This window comes from Poecile atricapillus, chromosome 5 (assembly GCF_030490865.1).
Source record: "Poecile atricapillus isolate bPoeAtr1 chromosome 5, bPoeAtr1.hap1, whole genome shotgun sequence".
Classification (NCBI taxonomy): Eukaryota; Metazoa; Chordata; class Aves; order Passeriformes; family Paridae; genus Poecile; species Poecile atricapillus.
In genome coordinates this window covers 40,781,862-40,799,195 of record NC_081253.1, presented here as the reverse complement: position 1 = coordinate 40,799,195, position 17,334 = coordinate 40,781,862, and the positions used below count along the sequence as shown (strand labels likewise).

The window sequence follows — 17,334 nt, the reverse complement described above, 5'->3', positions numbered from 1 at the left end:
AATTTGGAGCTGGTTCTTCTCTCTCACTGCAGGGAAAGTGTGGACAGGCAAGAAAGGGGAGCAGAGGATGCAGCACTGTTTATTTGCTATATATCCATGTGGGCAAAGCAGAGCCCGAGAGGGGAATTAAGCAGTGGATAAATAGGACAGACAAAGCTGGAGTTGCTCATGGTTCAAAGTTCCTTCAGTTCTTGCTGCAATGAAGGCCGAAAGTTCTCACATATCATATCCCACCAGATTTCCCAGCAGTTTGTCTCCTGAACCAGGCTTTTATTCTCCTTTTTTTTTTCACTTTTCCTTAAATGCACGTGAAAAGCAGCACATCCCAAATTGTCCTGATGACTTCTTGTGCAGTGGTGGGGAGAGGGAGTGAGTGTGCAGACAGCCTCCAGCTCTGGGAATCCATAGGTGTTTCAGAGAAATCCCATGGGGAAATGCACTAAACTCTGCCAATTTCTATCACTCTAAGTGGCTGCAGTGGGGAAGTGGAATTTTGCAAACAGTTCACCATTTGGTGAAGACCTGGGAAACACTTTTTCCAGGTCTGGAGAAATTGTTTTGTCCAGCATATCCTGACTGCTCCTGCCAGATGTACCAAGCTGAGGGCACAGGCTGCTGCCAATCCACACAGAAACTGGAGCCTCCAGGGGGAGGCTTCCAGGGTCTCAAAATAGCCACTTATCCAACACAGTTGGATTAGCTGTCTCACCCTGCTCTCCAGCTCCTAAGCCTGAAGCCATGAAAAAAAAAAACAAAAACGCTAAAATTCACTAAATGAATAAAGCAAATAAAGCTCCTCCTGCTGCTCCAGAGGATCCCTCAACCACCACCTCCACATTCACTACCATTTCCCACTGCCCTTCCTGAGCAGACACATCCTCCCACTCCCCATCCTCTCCCAGACATGCTCCTCATGCTCCAAAGAAGTTCAGCCGTCCTGATACTGGAAAGGAGCCCTAGAAAGGAATCACCCATCCACTGGGCTCCCTCCCTCCCTCCCTCCCTCCCTCCCTCCCTCCCTCCCTCCCTCCCTCCCTCCCTCCCTCCCTCCCTCCCTCCCTCCCTCCCTCCCTCCCTCCCTCCCTCCCTCCCTCCCTCCCTCCCTCCCTCCCTCCCTCCCTCCCTCCCTCCCCTGAACGTGGCCAAGAGGGTGCAGGAGTGAACTCCTGTTAATCCATGGCTTTTACCCCCTGGAATGAATCCAGTGGTTGCATGTAGTGCCAGACTGAGAAGAAAATGCACCTCCCTCCCTCTCTTTCTTGGATAAACATGGGATAATCTTGGGAGCCTTGCCTGAGAAGGACAATGATTTATACCTGATGCTAAAACCAGTGGTTAGTCCCACCACCACCTCCAACGCCTTTTTCCAGGGGCACCTTTCAAATCCACCCAGGTTCCTCCCAGGTCTTCCAAGCAGCAGGAAAAAAGCTGCATTATGAAAAGCTTTGCAGTTGTAACTGCATCGATGCAGGGTCAGAGTGAAGGAAAAGAAAGAAAGAAAAAAAAAGAAAAAAAAAGTGTAATTCATGCTTAGCTCAGTCCATAAAACTTCTCCCTGCCTGGATCTAAGCCATCGGCTTGGATTTGTAGTGAACTCTCAAGTGAAGTTGCCCTAGTGATAAATGCATCTGTGGGGAAAGAGGTGGGGGAGGGAAATCCCTCATCCCTCTGTTTTTAGCACAGCCCGACGTTTTCCTGGGGAATTGGTGGAGTTCCTCAAGTGGACATGAAGGCGTGAATTAACAACAGAAAACAGGAATGAAAGATGGGAGGAGAACTGAATTCCAGCATCCAGGATGTCATTAGGACTGGGAAGCAGAAAGATGATAACAGAAAGGTTGCTTGGAGTCCAGGAAGTTAATTCTGCTGCAAACGAGCCTAGGAACCTCTGTCCTGAGGGAAAACAGGCAGCACTGATGCATCAGCCAGCTGAATTTTAACCTTCCATCAGCTGTCCAGCACTTTTCTCCTTCAACCCTGACCGGGAGAAAACGGAGGGCGTGGAGTGGAGATTATACTGCAACACCACAGAAAGGCAGGGACTAGAAAATCCCACCCATCATCATCATCCATCATCATCATCATGATGAGACAGAGCTGAACAGTAATCCCGCTGATCCCAAAGAAACTGGGATAATCCATCCTGGCAGTGAGGGGAAAGGGACAAAAACTGAGCAGAGAACCACCAGGATTAACAGGATTAAGGAAAAATGGCCCAAAAAAAGAGAGTATTCCCTACTGGTTGTGCCCAGAGGGGTGTGGGTCACACCACTTCTGATTGCTGGAATTTTGTTTGGGATTTTCAGCCCTGCCCAGAGGGTGCCTGTTGGGAAGGAAACAGAGCAGGGCTTGTCCTACACATCCCTTTCATTTCTCCCAATTAAATTACGGGATTCCCTGCTTTTCTCTCATTCTTTTCCTATAATTTATTTCTGTTAAGGGCATGGAAGGCTCTGGAAATCCTTGTGCACTGTGCTGCAGGAACCCCTCAGGAGCGTGAAGAACCCAAATCCATCAGCCTGGGGTCTTCGTGTCTCCATCAGGATCCAGCCACAGGTTCCCGGCTCATGGATCAAGCACAGTTGCAGATATTTTTTTCTGCAGGGCCATCATCATCATCAAAAAGTTTGAGGCAGGGAAGGAAGACACCAATGCAGTTTTTATCACCATTTTCCAGGGGAAACAGCTATCCTTTGATGGCAGATGTGGGAATATCACAGGAGAAGCAGGCGCCTCCTTTGCCTCAGTCCACAAAGGAAACACCTCCTTACCGACAGGTTAGAAAATACCAGAAAATCTGCTGAGGACAAGTTTCCATCCACAGCAAAGGGCTGCCCAGGAATGAGTCACTCAGGAACATTTCAGCCCAACTCCCACCAGGGGATTTGCAGACAAAAGGGATCTATTTATATTTTTAGCTGGGTTTTTTTTTCCCTCTTCAAAAAATATTCAGATTTTTTTTGGAAAATAAAACTGGAAAGGGTTTCTTTCCCATCCCCCCTCAGTGTTTTTGCCACTTGAACAACTTCTTTCAGCACTCGTGTGGAATTGTCAGAAGAAATAGCTCAAGGAAAAGCAAGAGTAGGGGGTGAAAAAAGAGCTGGGGAGGAGAAAAGCTCATTTCCAACATGCGCAGGAGTTGGAGCTTTGTGGTCCTTGTGGGTCCTTTCCAGCTCAGTGATCCTGTGATTCCACATCCCTCCCTCTTCCCCTGAGTGTGGCCATTGTCCACGTCATCCCAAACCAGCGTTTCTGACACACAGAGAGGTCAAACACTGAGTGCTTCATAGAAATCACTGAATGGTTTGGGTTGGAAGGGACCTTCAAAAATCATCCAGTCCAACCCATCAAACACTGAATATTTAATAAAATTAGACAACAATTTGGGCTGGAAGGGACCTTTAAAGATCGCCCAGTCCAATCCATGAAGGCATTTCGGGCAGTCCAGATCCATGCCCAGGGTTGCAGCTCCCAGTGCCTTGGGAGTGAGGTTTTAAATGAGGTCTGCTGCAAAATTTGGTGTGATCAGCACTGAGTAACTCTGTCAGAAACCTGCATTAGTGACAAAAGGCTCATCAAGAACCCCACAGCAGCATCTACACCTCCACATTCCCTCAGAGGAGGTGGCTTGGGAGCTGCATCCAGCTAGGAACAGGCATCAGGAGCTCCACAGACATCTATGGAGAGAGCACAAAAGTGACAAATTCTGTCAAAAAGGAGAAAATACAGCAAGCAGGGGACTGTGCAAAAATAGGAGACATAAACAGTTGAATTAAGCTGGCTCTCCAAGCAGCTCCAGCCTTACAAGTGCTTGACTTTCCCACCTTAACACCGTGCTCTCAGCACACTTTTCCCTTTCCCCCCAAAATGCCCTGAAAACACAGCTGCCCACCCGCCTGCTCCGCAGCTAGAGAATCCCAGTGCCAAGTGAGTGCAAGCACTCAGGGCTGCCCCAGGCACAAGGGTCTCTTTATGGAGCAGCTCCCCAGGCACACGGGACCTAGAGCAGCCCCGGCGAACCAGCAGAGAAAAATAAACATCCTTCTCTTGGAAGTGCCTCGCACAATTTCATTAAGGCTGCGGCGGATGTGTATTTATTGAATGGAGCCCTCAGAGAAACAAAAAGGGGGGGAAAGAAGTCCCTGGGCTGCTCTGCTGAGGAGGGGATTTAATGAAACCTGACAAAACAAGAACCACCTCCACCCTACTCAAAGCCCGGTGCTAAAAAAAGAACCCCCAAAGTCATTTTTTAGCCACGATTTCCGCGAGCACGCCGCAGGCTCCAAACCCTTCCCTGAGGAAGGAAAGAAAGGTGTCTTTGGGAAGGAGGGGCGCAGGAATTCCAAGCAGGGTTCCAGGCAGCAGCATTCCTGCTTTCCAGCAGGCCCTGGATGCTGGCCCACCTCCAAGGTGGGGTGTGAACACAAAACATTCCCACCGTTGTTTGCTCCGCTCCCATCCCGGCCTGGCTGCCACACGCCAATTAAGAAATTGAAATGAACCCTCAGCTCCACACGTTCCCTCCCAGGGAAGGGGATTTCTCTTTCAAGGTATTCCAGGCCACTTTTCTCTGCTTATGTTGTCTCTTTTTCTTAACTGGAAGTGGCTCCAGGGACGTTACTTAAAATGTTTCAGTTACCAAAACTCAGCTTCCAGTCTTGTTGCTCGGAGAGCTGATGTGTCTGCCCCCGGATCCCTGGAAGTGTTCAAAGCCAGCTTGGACAGGGCTTGGAGCAGCCTGGGATAGTGGAAGGTGCCCCTGACCATGGAATGAGGTGAGCTTTAAGGTCCTTCCAACCCAAATTCCATTATTCTGTGGAAAAATAACTCTGATGATCCTTTTCACAGCATCTCTCCCACTGGTGATGCAACATTTCTTTTATCAAATGACCCTGAGTTCCTGTTTCTCCGCTCAAAAAGAGATCATGCAGCGGAGGTGCATTAGAAATGTCACCCTGCTGTGCTTGAGAGACACAGAAAATACAGCCAGTCATGCCTGAAGGACATAAAAATATTTTACTTGTGATCAGGACAGTAATACAGCATAAAAACTTTAAGTGCTGCTAGAAAGGTGTGATTTTAGCTTTCAGAATCACAGAATGCTTTATTTCTGCACTCAAAAAGGCTTGCAAAGGGGGGTGAGTAGTTTTACTACACGTGGCTGGGCTGGGGCAGAGGAGCAGAGATAATTATTATGTCTAATTAGGAATCCATACAAACCTATAAAGGTTTTGCTCCTCAAGGAATGAAAGTTAAGCTCTAATACAATGCAGTTCACTCTTACTTTGTTTGTTTAATTAAAAGCTAAACCTAAAGAAAGTGGCAAAAAACAAACAAAAAAATAAAAAAAACAACAAAACAATACAAAAGAAACCAACCCCAGTCACCATAAAGATTCTGGTTAATGCCAGAATCCAAGGGTATGGAATCTGATTCCCATTGCCTTCATCAGCTCAAGATTTGACAAATCAGATATTATTTCGATTTTTCAGGGCCTTATAATGGCACAGACAAGCCAAAAGCTGGCCACTCCAGCCTCAGCCTCATTAGCAGCCATTTTCATAGCCATAAACCAAGAGAACAATGCCTCATTTTCTAATTAATGCAGATTGTCACTAATAGATCCCAACAAAGCTGCCTTTCATTCCTTTCCTCGCTGGTGCATTTGGTGAAGCACTTAAAGGGGGCCAGCCCAGTGCATGCACAGAACTGTTTTAATTACATCCTGTGAATTTATTTTTCCAGGGAGAAATATTTCTCAGGGAAAACGTCTATAAAAGTAACTTTAGAAGCAAAGTAATTTTGTGTGTGTTTCCTATAGGAAATCTGTTTAGTTTAAGTCCCAGGTTCTAACACTCTTTCATGCAGCAGCATGACCTGGAGAATGCTGCTGACAGCCACAGTAAAATCCTGGTATCTCCTCCTGAAATGAAATTCCTGATGGATTTGGGAGCTGTATCTTGATGGGACCCTCCCTTTAATTGGAATTCCCTCACAGTGGGGGTCACAGACACCCCTCCCCCCCAAAAGGGGCACCTCACCTTCAGGGCTGCTCCAGGTGTGGGTGTTGTGAGTTACTTTTACTGTCATTTCTTTAACCAAGGGCTTGGTTGGAGTCTCCCAGCTCCAAGGAGAAAAACTTTATGTATTTTCCAGTCATCCCAGTTCCCAGGAAATGTATCCTCCAGGATACAATTGCTCAGGTTTCAGTGTTTATTTCTTTCCCTTAGGAAGCGACAAAGCTGGAAAAAATAGCCCGCTGCCCCTTTGTCACCCTTAAATTCCTCCTTCCTGGGTTCTGCTCTTGTTCCACCTTCCAACTTCATCCTGATCCCCTGGGAGCTGCATCAGGAGCAGCTTCCCTTCCCTGAGGAAAAGAGCCTGGCTTCCAAAGGGAGGCAAAAACAGCTTTTCCTCTAGATAACAAGGAACTGGACACTCCAGAGTGTCCAGTGTGTGCCCTGGCTGGTGAGGGAACATGTGTGACCAGGCTGTAGGACTGGAAAATCAGCTTGGCTTCATGCATGGAATCATGGAATTGCTTGGGTTGGAAAGGCCCTCTAAGGCCACCAAGTTCAGCCATTTCCCAGCACCACTAATCACGTCTCCAAGTGCCACACCTACACGGCCTTAAAGTCCATGAATAAAAGCCCATTTCAGGCATAAGACAAAAAAAACTTAAAGAAAATCCAGGGAATTCAGCAATTCCATCTGCAGAGCAGGGAGGATCAGCTTTGCCAGCTACAAAACCCTGTCCTGGTTCCTTCCTCATTGTGGTGACGGAATGTTTCCACTTCTCACTCCAGACAGTGCATTAGTGGTACCACAAATGAGTCTGCAAGGACCAGTTTTAATTCAGGCTTCCAGTGCCACAAAACTGTGCTGCCACATTTCCAAATCTGCCAAACACAAGTGGGAAATGTGAGGGAAGTGCCAATAATGCAGGAGAAATGCAGAATCATAGAGGGATTTGGGTGGGAAGGGTTCATCCAGTTCCACTGTGGCCAAGAGCAGGAACACCTGCCACTATCCAAGGCTGCTCCGAGCCTTGTCTAACATAGCCTTGGACATTTCCAGTGATCCACAGATTCCCTGAGCACCCTGTGCCAGAGCCTCAACACCCTCGCAGGAGAGAATTCCTTCTCTATACCTGAAATAAACCCATGCCCTTTCAGTTTAAAGCCATTCCCCTTGAAGAAGTTATGGCTACAGGAAGGATCAACTCAGCTGAATAACTCCTAAAACTCTGGGAGAGTGGAAGGTGCTGTGATGAACAGAGGGAACACAGAACAGCAAGGCTGGCACTTCCTAAACATTTTCCAGTTGGACTGGTCTGAAGGAAAAAGCCAATCTTGGGGCCCACGTCTCCAGATGGGTGAGAAGTGCAAGGCTGGAACATCCCATCCTTCTGCAGGAGATTCACACCAACCCCACAGGAGACACCTCAGGTTTGTGCTTTTAACCAGCTCCTCCTGCAGACAGTGAGACCATTTAGTGCCTAATGTGAGGAGAAATCATGGAAATCCTTGGGATACGCAGCAGGCTGTGGCTCTCCCCCTTAGCTGAGGCCTTCTTTGAAGGCTTCCATGCACCAAAGGGTTCAAACAACATTTTTCCCATGGCTGATACTTCCCTGCTGGGTCTCCTGGCAAGGCAAGGACACACAGCTGCTCTGTGGCAGGGGCATTGGAGGGGTCCAGGTTTTATGTCCCATCTCCCAGGCTCGTCCCTGGGCAAGAACCACCCCATGAAAGTGCAGGGATTTAGGCCATTTCCTCCTTCCTTCTCTCCAGGGGTTTTAATTAGCATTGCCACTGCACTCCTTAATTTGACCACGCTCCTGGCTTCCAGTTTAAGCCCCTTGCTCATTTCCCCCACCCCGTTCTGATCCCTTTAAGACCCAGCTGTAAAACACCGCAGACCTTGTGTCGTAACACTTCATAATCACACTTACACTGGAGTAACCTGACAGAAATCAGCTCCTTCCCGGTGATCCAGGGGGATTGGGAGCAGCATCTCATTCCTTACTGAGCTCCAGCAGGGCTGCTGGATGCTTCCCACTGCAGGTTTTCCTGGCAGGGCTCTGTGGCAACCACCGGGATGAGCCGAGGCACATTATGGAGGGTCCTGCATTTCTGTGGACAGGGGTAAGACAGAAGGGGAAAAACAAGATTCCTTTTGTGTCGTGAACACCGAGGAAAGTGATCTGTGTGTGAAGGGAAGCAGGAGAATGATCTGTGTGTGATGATAAAAGTCTGACAGGGCAGAAAATGGAGTCACGAGTCCTTTGGAGCACAATCACATGTGGGCATGTTCATCCACCAAAAACGGCCTTTCACTCACAGGTCATGAAATCTCAGAATGGTTTGGGTTAGCAGGGATCATAAAGCCAGGGACACCTTCCCCTGTCCCGGGCTGCTCCAAGCCCCAGTGTCCAACCTGGCCTTGGGCACTTCCAGGGATCCAGGAGCAGCCCCAGCTGCTCTGGGCACCCTGTGCCAGGGCCTGCCAACCTTGCCAGGGAAAGATTCCTTCCCAAAATCCAACCTAAACCTCATCTCTTCCAGTTTAAAGCCATTCCCCCTTGTCCTCTCACCAATCCTTCCCTTCCTCCACCCTGCAACGTGCTGCAGCCCTGTCCTTACACATTTTTCCTCCTGGCTGCACTTTTCAGGCCCTGATCCAACCCTCTGAGGAGCTTCCCATCGACTCGAGCAGGTCTTGGAATCAGGTGCCTCAAGTGAAGCCTGTCCCAGCCAGACCCCACCACGGGGCTGTCGTTTGGGAGCCTCAGTTTTAAGCCCAGGCTTGGCTCCCTCACTGACCTCTCCACAAACCTCTCCTCGCTTTCCTTGGCTTCTCCCGCGGCTCCGCAGCCGCCTGTGGGTTCGGTGGTGGCTCAGGTTACTCGCTGATGGCCTGTTCTCCTGCCTCTGCCTTTCAGGAAGGGTTCACTCCAGGATTTATAGCAGGTTCTTGGTAGCACCCTCTGTACTTCAATCTGCGAAACCATTTTGGTTTAACCACCTGTTTTCACACGCTCATAATTTCACAAAGCATCCACCTTTTTGGGATAAAATTTTCCATGCTTCAGCTCTTGCCCGAGGTGCTAGTTTGTTGGATTGTTGTTTTTTTTGTTTTGTTTTGTTTTGCTTTTTACTTTAAATATAATTCCAAAAGAAAATGTAAGTTTGATCCAAATCCATTCCACATTTTTGCGCTTGGCCCCAGGCAAGAAACTTTCCCTATTAAAAAAAATCTAAAAAAAATAAAGAAAAAAATAAATAATTCTGACCTCACTTCTTGTTGTGGAACTCAAAGGAAAGAAATTCTGCTCGGGAGCTGCTACAAACACTGTAGGAAAAAGACGAGCCCAGCCATGGTCTGAAAACCCTGATCCACCCCAAAGACTCGAAAATGAGGTGCTTCTCCTTGCCTTGCTGTCAGGCCGTGGGTGGTACAGAGCCTGTGGCTCCTCTGGCACAGCCATGGCCAGGCTCTGCCCCAGCCTCTCCTGGAGCCAGTGGGAGATTTTCCATAAAAACAGATTTTTTTTTAATCATGCTGGCAAGTCCATCATTAATTATGGGTGGGCTCAGAGTGCCCCGAGGTCAGGAGCAGCTTGCCAGTGACATCGGCCACTGGGCAGGTTCAAGGGGTTGCAGGGGTCTGGGGGAAAAGCTGGCAGAGGTTGTAAAATATATCCCAGGTTTTCCTTGGATTTTTCACACCCTGCTCTTCAGGGCACTTTGGGAAATGGAACACAAAAAAATAATAGTGGACTGCGAGATCAAGCAGTGAAAGCAATCAGGAAGTTTTTTAAAAGTTTTCCATTGCCCCAGAAATAATGTCTCAGTTTCCCTGAGCTGTTGGTGTTCTCCCTGGTGCTGACAAACACATCTCTTGTCCTCTTTGAGCCTATCCTCATTCCTGCCCCCAACAGCATTTTCCTCCTCCTGCCCTGGAGACTTGTTCCACTAATTGCCTCCATGGATTAATTCCCGGTGGCACAAGTCTTCACTCTGAGCTCCAGTTTGGAAATCCATAACCTGGAAGTGTCCAAGACCACGCTGGACAGGGCTTGGAAGCAGCCTGGGACAGTGGAAGGTATCCCTGCCCATGGCAGAGGTGGGACTGGATGAGCTTTAAGGTCCCTTCCAACCCCAGCCAGTCTGGGATTCTTGGAGTGCAGAGACACGGCTCAGCCCAGGCTGGATATTTTTCCCAATATCCAATCAAAAGGAGTGGGAGCTGACCACATTTAAACACGTCCACATTGATTAATCCCTGCTGGAAGCACTGGGAGCACTGTGAAGGTCACCTAGGACGGGTCCACACTTTACTATTTGATTTAACAAAGGGCAGTTTGCACTTGCACAAAATAAGGACACATTTCCTGGCCAGGTGTTGGGAATGAGCTGGAAGCTAAACCCAGTGGGCATCAGACACTTCACACAAATCCCTGGCAAATTTCAGGGTTAATTGGGCACCAAAACCTGCCCTTGATAACCCAACACTTCCCAAAAAGTGCAACAGAACCTCCTGCCCACCAGCTCCTTTCCTGCAGGCCCTGCATAGCCACCACTCCATGGATTTGGGAAGGGCTTCCTGCCTTCTGGAGCAGCTCCAAGCACACTTTTCTCCCCTGGGGAGCCATCCCACAGTGGCTCCCCACAAAGCCCAGCCTGGTGCTGAGGGCAGCAGTGGAAGCTCCCACACATTCCCCACCTCTGGAAGCAGCTGGATGCCTTGGGGTGGTCCCGTGCTCCTGGAGCTCTGGGCAGTCACACACAGAGAGCAAACACAGCCCCTGACACCTGAGAAAGTGACATTTGAACAAAATCCCACCTTCTCAGCGCGTTCCCACACGGCTCCCGGTGGCTCCACCAGCAGGTTTGGAGCCAGCACAATGGAACAGTATTTGGGTGTGAGAGACCTGGGGCTCCCACCTTGCTCCAAAGACAAGGATCCCATTAATGGGAGCTCCCAGTTCCCAGCCCAGGGGGATTAAACATAAAACCAGCCCTTTCTTGACACTTCACTGGAATGCCGGGAGCTCGGGAGCACTGAAACTGGAGGAGAACACCTTCCCTTCCTGCCAGGTTACCTGAGCAGCACAAAGCTATGGTGGGTGGCCTGGAATTCCTCCTGGCTGCAGGGCTGGTCCCCTGCAGGAATGCTGAGACCATCTCTTGCTCTCCTCCCCTCATCCTGTGCGTGGGGACAGGCGCGGTTTTCACACTGAAAACCCGACACTGTTGGAAACTCTCCACTGGCTCTTCTGCTCAGCAGCTTCCCCCATCCAGGCTGCTCAGGATCATGGTTGGATGGGTTTTGGAGCAACCTGGTCCAGTGGAAGGTGTCCCTGCCCATAGCACAGGATTAACTTTAAGGTCCTTCCCAACCTGAACTATTCTGGGATTCTGTGCTCACTTTAAATCCAGGTCTCTTGAAGCACCCTCCAGAACTGATGTCCCTTTGCTCTCCTGTCAGGACATTGGTGTTTGGACTCAAACTTGGGACTTTTATTCAGCTGCCTCCCTGCCAGGAGCAACAAGAAGCAGGAGAAAAGCTCTTAGTGAGACCAGAATAGATAAACCTTCCTGTGCATGGAGCTGCACATCCCACCAAGGGCCCTGCATCTTTATCCAACCTAAATAATTCCGCCCCTCCTTGCAGGCTTCTCCTCCACAGGGAAGAAAACCCCACACCAGAGCAGGGAGATGCACAAAGGAACCTCTGTCCCTGTGGGAAGCTTGTGCTGGAGCAGTTCCTGGCAAGACATGTGGCCCCATGGAGAGAGGAGCCCACACTGTTCAGTTCCTGAAGGACTGACCCCATGGATAGAGGGACCCACACTGTTCAGTTCCTGAAGGACTGACCCCATGGACAGAGGGACCCACACTGTTCAGTTCCTGAAGGACTGACCCCATGGATAGAGGGACCCACACTGGAGCAGTTCCTGAAGGACTGACCCCATGGATAGAGGGACCCACACTGGTCAGTTCCTGAAGGGCTGACCCCATGGAAAGGGACTCACACTGGAGCAGGGAAGAGAGGAAGAGGAGCAGCAGCAGCACAGCCCATGAGTGATGAGTTGACCACAGTTCCCATTCCCTGTCCCTCTGTGCCATTGGAGGGGAAGAGAGAGTGAAGCTGAGGCTGGGAAGAAGGGAAGGGTGTGCAGAAAGTATTTTTAAGATTCAGGTTTATTTCTTGCCCTACTCTGATGGGACTGATAATAAATAAATCCAGTTTCCCTAAGTGGAGTCTGTTTTGCCCATGACAGTGATTGGTGAGTGGTGTCTCCCAGCCCTTATCCCAGGCCCTGGGCCTTTCCTTGCATTTTTTTCCCGGTCTGGTTGAGGAGGGGAATGATCAAGCAGCTTTGGCAGGCACCTGGAATTCTGGGCAGCCAGGGTTAACCCACCACGATGGTCAGGGGAGTAACTCAGGTATTGTGGAGAGGAGCATCTCTTGCTCTTTCTCTGCCCAAGGCCACCTCTCCAGTTAAAACAAAATAAAGTAAAATAAAATCAAACAGCATTGTGCAAACAATTAGGGGCTGTTTGTCTGCCTTCAGCAGGATGTGAGGAGACAAAGCTGCTGGCACAGGGTGCCCAGAGAAGCTGTGGCTGTCCATGGATCCATGGATCTCTGGAAGTGTTCCAGGCCAGGCTGGATGGGACTTGGAGCAACCTGGGATAGTGAAAGGTGTCTCTGCCCATGGCAGGAGGTTGAATGGGATGATCTTTAAGGTCCCTTCCAGCCCAGATCCCTCTGGGACTCCATGAAATTCCAGGTCTCTGTGTTCTGGCCATCAGTGCCACTCGTGATCATTACCGTCCCCTCCTGAGCTCCAGCCCCTGATGCTGACCCAGGCCCCACCTCAGGCTCACTCCAGTTTCCAGCCCTGTAATGTGCACTGGAAGTTCTGCTGAGATTATTTGAATTGGACAGGAAAACTTCCTTTCTCCCTCCCAGCATTAACGTGAGAGCAGCTTGGAACCTCCAGCCTGGAGCAACTGCTGCTTATCCAAACAGCTTCTCCTTCCCAGACGTGGATCCCCAGCTCCTCCCAAGCTCAGACGACACTTGGGCTCCAGCAGCAGCAGATGCTGTTCCAAAAAGCAGAGAAAATCTGAAAACACAGGAGAAATGAAGCACCTCTTGCCACCGAGCTAATCCTAGGGAACACTGCTGGCACGGAAGCAATCCCTGTGGCTGGGCTGCCAGCCCAGGAATGAGGAGACATGGGCAGCTCCCGCCCCACCTCCCATCCCCTTCCTTCTGGACCTTCTCCGTCTCCTATTTGCTATCAGAGCTCTCTGCTGGACCTTGAGGTTTGTTCAGGAGGGTGGGATAGAGTTGGGATGCTGGAGTTTTGTCCTGGATGCAAGAAAACTTTTTCAGTTCAGTGTAAGAAAAGGGACCCACCCTTCTTCAGAGAGGGGACAGGTCCTGTTATGTCCTGGCCATGCAGGATCTGCTGTCCTTCCCAGAGAAAGGAAATTCCTTCTGTGTCTGTATTTGGGCTGGATCTGCTACTTCAGGTACTTTAATAGTTTCTCCTTTTCCTTCTCTGCCTGATGCTGCACAGGGCAGAGTAAGTCCATTGCCATCTGCCTGATGCTCCTCACCAGCCAAAAAATGCCCAAAAGGGGAAAGAAAACAGCTGGAAGGGCAAAGCCCACCTTTCACATTGCCCCCAGACCTGAACATACCCAGCCAGGAGCCTCAGGGACCCAGCCAGCACCTGAGCACGTGAGCAACCTCCAAAAACCAGCCAAACCCACCCGCTCCCTGCCCATTCCTGGGCACACAACAAAGCCAAGCCTGTGGGAGCCAGCAGGGTATAAAACAAGGCCGACCCCAGCAACCTCTGCCTCACAAGTCATAAATCTGGGGCTGGGGGGGCAGAATTCCTCTCCCTTTTCTCCTGGGAAACGTTTCCCTCCTGTGGCCCTCGGCCGCCATCGGCTCGTGGATTTGGGTAGGAGGGGGTGGGAGCTAATCCCTCTTTCATCACATTAAATTAAACCATAAACCATACCTCTTAATTCCTTTTAATTAAATTTCTCCCTGGAAAACGGAAATGTTATTTTGCTGTGTTTTTTCAGAAAACAGGGCAGGGAAGAGACGGGCCTTGGTGTAGCAGGGAGTTTTCCAGGGACTTGTGGGGGGTCCCTGGGACTCTCCAAGAGCTGAAGGGGACTCCATGGCTGGCAGATCCCAAATCCATCCCTTGTGCTAGACTGGCTCACCTCCACAAGGGTAAATCTGGGAGGAGGAAAGAGCACAAATTCATCTGAGGCAGAGTCCAGCCGTTTTAGGTAAGTAAAGTCTTAGTGCCAACCCATCCCTTTGGATTCTCCTGCTGGAGAAGAAGAATCCAAATCCCAAAAATCCTTGAAACACTTCTACACAAGCCACAGTCCTGCCTTTCTCTCCTACAGCATCAGTCTGTGGTGGTTGCTTCCCCAGTGGATGGATCCAAGCTGTTTTGGGGGAAGAAAAATTTTTAAAAAATCACTGGAATATTTTGTATTTTAAGCAAAACTGTTGGAGTAAGACCAGCAAGAGCAGGCACCAGGCTCAAGAGAGTGAGAAACCCAGACTGGGTTCGGGGACATCATGGCTGAGTTGAGATGGGATGTTCCACACACATGGGACATTCCTGATTTTAAGGCCAAAACAGCAATGCAGGTGAGGATAACGGGACGGGAGCAGAGGCAGAGCTCTTTTCCCAGGTCAGCAGACAGCCTGGAGCCACAGCCTGGGAAAACACAAAAGTCCTCAGCATTCACCTCAGAGGTCAAAGCTTCCACAACACCTCCACACCACTCCACACATCTTCCTTCCACAGCCACACATTTCCCAGCAGGACCATGTCCCAGCAGGGCCACAGCGAGAGGGAGCTCTGTCCCCACTGCAGGGCACCAGGGGAGTGGGAATTTGAGGATAAGAGTGTTCAGAGCTGCAAAGGCCCCATAAGCATCACTGATCATCATTCAGCTCCTGGCCCTGCACAGACACCCCAACGCTCCCACTCTGGGAATCCCTGTCCAAGCTCTCCTGGAGCTCTGGCAGCCTTGGGGCTGTGCCCATTCCCTGGGGAGCCTGGGCAGTGCCAGCACCCTCTGGGGGAAGAACCTTTCCCTAAATCCAGCCTGAGCCTGCCCTGACACAGCTCCAGCCATTCCCTCAGGTCCTGGTGCTCAAGAAATCAGGTGGAGATAGAAGAAGTTCAGGTGACCAGGGGAGCTGGACTGGGGACACCGGGCACTGGTGTCTCTGGTGAGGTCCCAGGTGAGCAGAGGGTCCCTCACAACCCCAGCTGGACCCTCTCGTACCTAAATTCCATCCAAATCCCCTGGCACACACCTCAGCCCTCCAGCCTTCCCTTCCCTTGCACTCCTGAACACAAAACAAAACTTCTGCCATTCCCACCCTGGGGAACAGCCCCCACCACCCAGAGCACTCATGGATGTCTGAGTTCCAGTGGAGACCTCCGAGCTCACCCTGCTGTCCCCTTCCTTCCAGCCTCCTCTGTCCCCGAGTCCTCCTGGCCTGGGGAGGTCCTGTCACCCCTCGTGTCCCTCCCTGCCAAGCCACCATTTCCAGCTGAGGAACATTCCCGGCCCGAAGGCAGAGGGGCTGGCAGAGGAATGTCAGGAACGCCGTGAAACACAAATCCTGCTTCCCAGAACTGTCAGGCTCCCTTAGCACCGCCGGGGCTGACAATGAGAAGGGCTTTCAATCCCAAACCACCGCTCCGGCAAAGTTTCCTTTGCTAATGAACCACCCGCAGGCTGAAACACAACTCCGGGTCCTGGCTGTGTACACACATCCCGATCCCCTCCTCCAGGCACAGCTGCTCCCTTTGCTTTTCTGGTGCCGTGTCCCCAGCCTGCCTCAGCTCCGGGGCTTTGTTCCATCCCTGGAAAACAGAACAAACCCAGGGAGTTAAAATGCTGTTAAGCCTTAATACCGACCAGTTCTTGCTTGAAGTGATATTTGGTCAGCAAGCACAAGAAAATGGGTATATAAAGATGCAAAAAAAGTCATCCCTGAGCTCTCCCAGCCCTCCAAGCCCAAACTCCCCACCCCAAGAAGGGACAGGCTCTTCTAACACCAGGACAGATGGACACAAGGGTCACGTCACCAGGCAAAGACCACTCAGAGCCCGCCCAGCAGGGACAGGATGAGGGCAGACCGAAGGGAACGTCATGGAGCAGCTGAGGGAAAGGAAAAATCATGCTTGAAATCCTGTTTAACCCAGAAATCCCTCCATTCTCTCTCTGGAGAACACCTGCTGGCACTCCTACCCTGCTTTCCTGCCAGTGCCAGGCTCCAGCAGCACCACATTGGATTTTGTGCATGCAGAGGGGGTGTGGGAGGGGAACAAAGGGTGACAAAGGCTGGGGGACAGGTGACAAATCTCTCTGTGCCCTTTAGGGGTGGCTTGGAGCAGCGGGAAGCTCATGGGGGCAAACACCACCTAAGCAGGAGTCCGAGCAATCCTACCAAACCTTGCATTGTACAATCCAAGTATTTAAAGGGAAAAGGCTTTCACCCACAGCTGTGGGCTCTCGGGGTGCTGCTGGACATCCTGAACCCCTTTTCCTTCATGTGCTGAGACCCAGGATGCAGTTCAGGTATTGGAAAAGGGCCATGCAAACACAAAGAGCTCAGTGTCGCAGGCTGTTGTTACAAGAGACCAAAATATTTCTCCTCTTCCTTCCCAAGTCCCCAAATGCTTCTCCACCCCCTCCAAAACCCCACACAGCAAAGCCTCCCACCCTTCCAAATGTCTGTACTTAACGCCCTGAACACTCACGTTATGATGATGTTTTGGTAGATTTTTAGGTCCAGACACCAGATAAAGAAACCACAAAGAAAAAATATAAAAAAAACCAACCAAAAAAACAAACCCAAAAAAACTAGATACACCAATCAAGGAAGGAAAAACAAGGCCACTAACATTTCACCCATGACCCAAACAACATCATAAAATCCTTGGCAACAGCCTTGCAGGGGACTAAAGCCTCTGCACCCAGCACAGAGTCATACAGTTGTGTCTGCACTAACACTCTTTGCAGATTTAGGAATCACTAAGGCTGGACTCTCATGGGCAGAACACTCCAAGGGTCATTAGGAAAACACTCCAGACATCTGCAGTTCACTAAAGAAAAATCAGTGGAATTATTCCCATAGAAAAAGCTACAAGGACACACATTGGGGAGGAAACAGGTACTTAAATTAATCCTTTCCAAATGAACATATGCAATAAAAATGGAATTAACACCTGCGCAGATAAAACACTTCAGCTCC

The 17,334-nt window shown here is 50.2% G+C and overlaps 1 long non-coding RNA gene across 1 annotated transcript; it reads right to left on the bottom strand.

The window, feature by feature from the left end:
- Positions 1–3,568: 3,568 nt before the first annotated feature.
- Positions 3,569–8,928, bottom strand: LOC131579545 (uncharacterized). Its single transcript, XR_009277728.1, has 3 exons — positions 8,838–8,928; positions 7,955–8,135; positions 3,569–3,677 (listed from the first exon to the last, which is right to left on the bottom strand). It is a non-coding gene; the product is annotated as an uncharacterized LOC131579545 (long non-coding RNA).
- Positions 8,929–17,334: the final 8,406 nt, after the last annotated feature.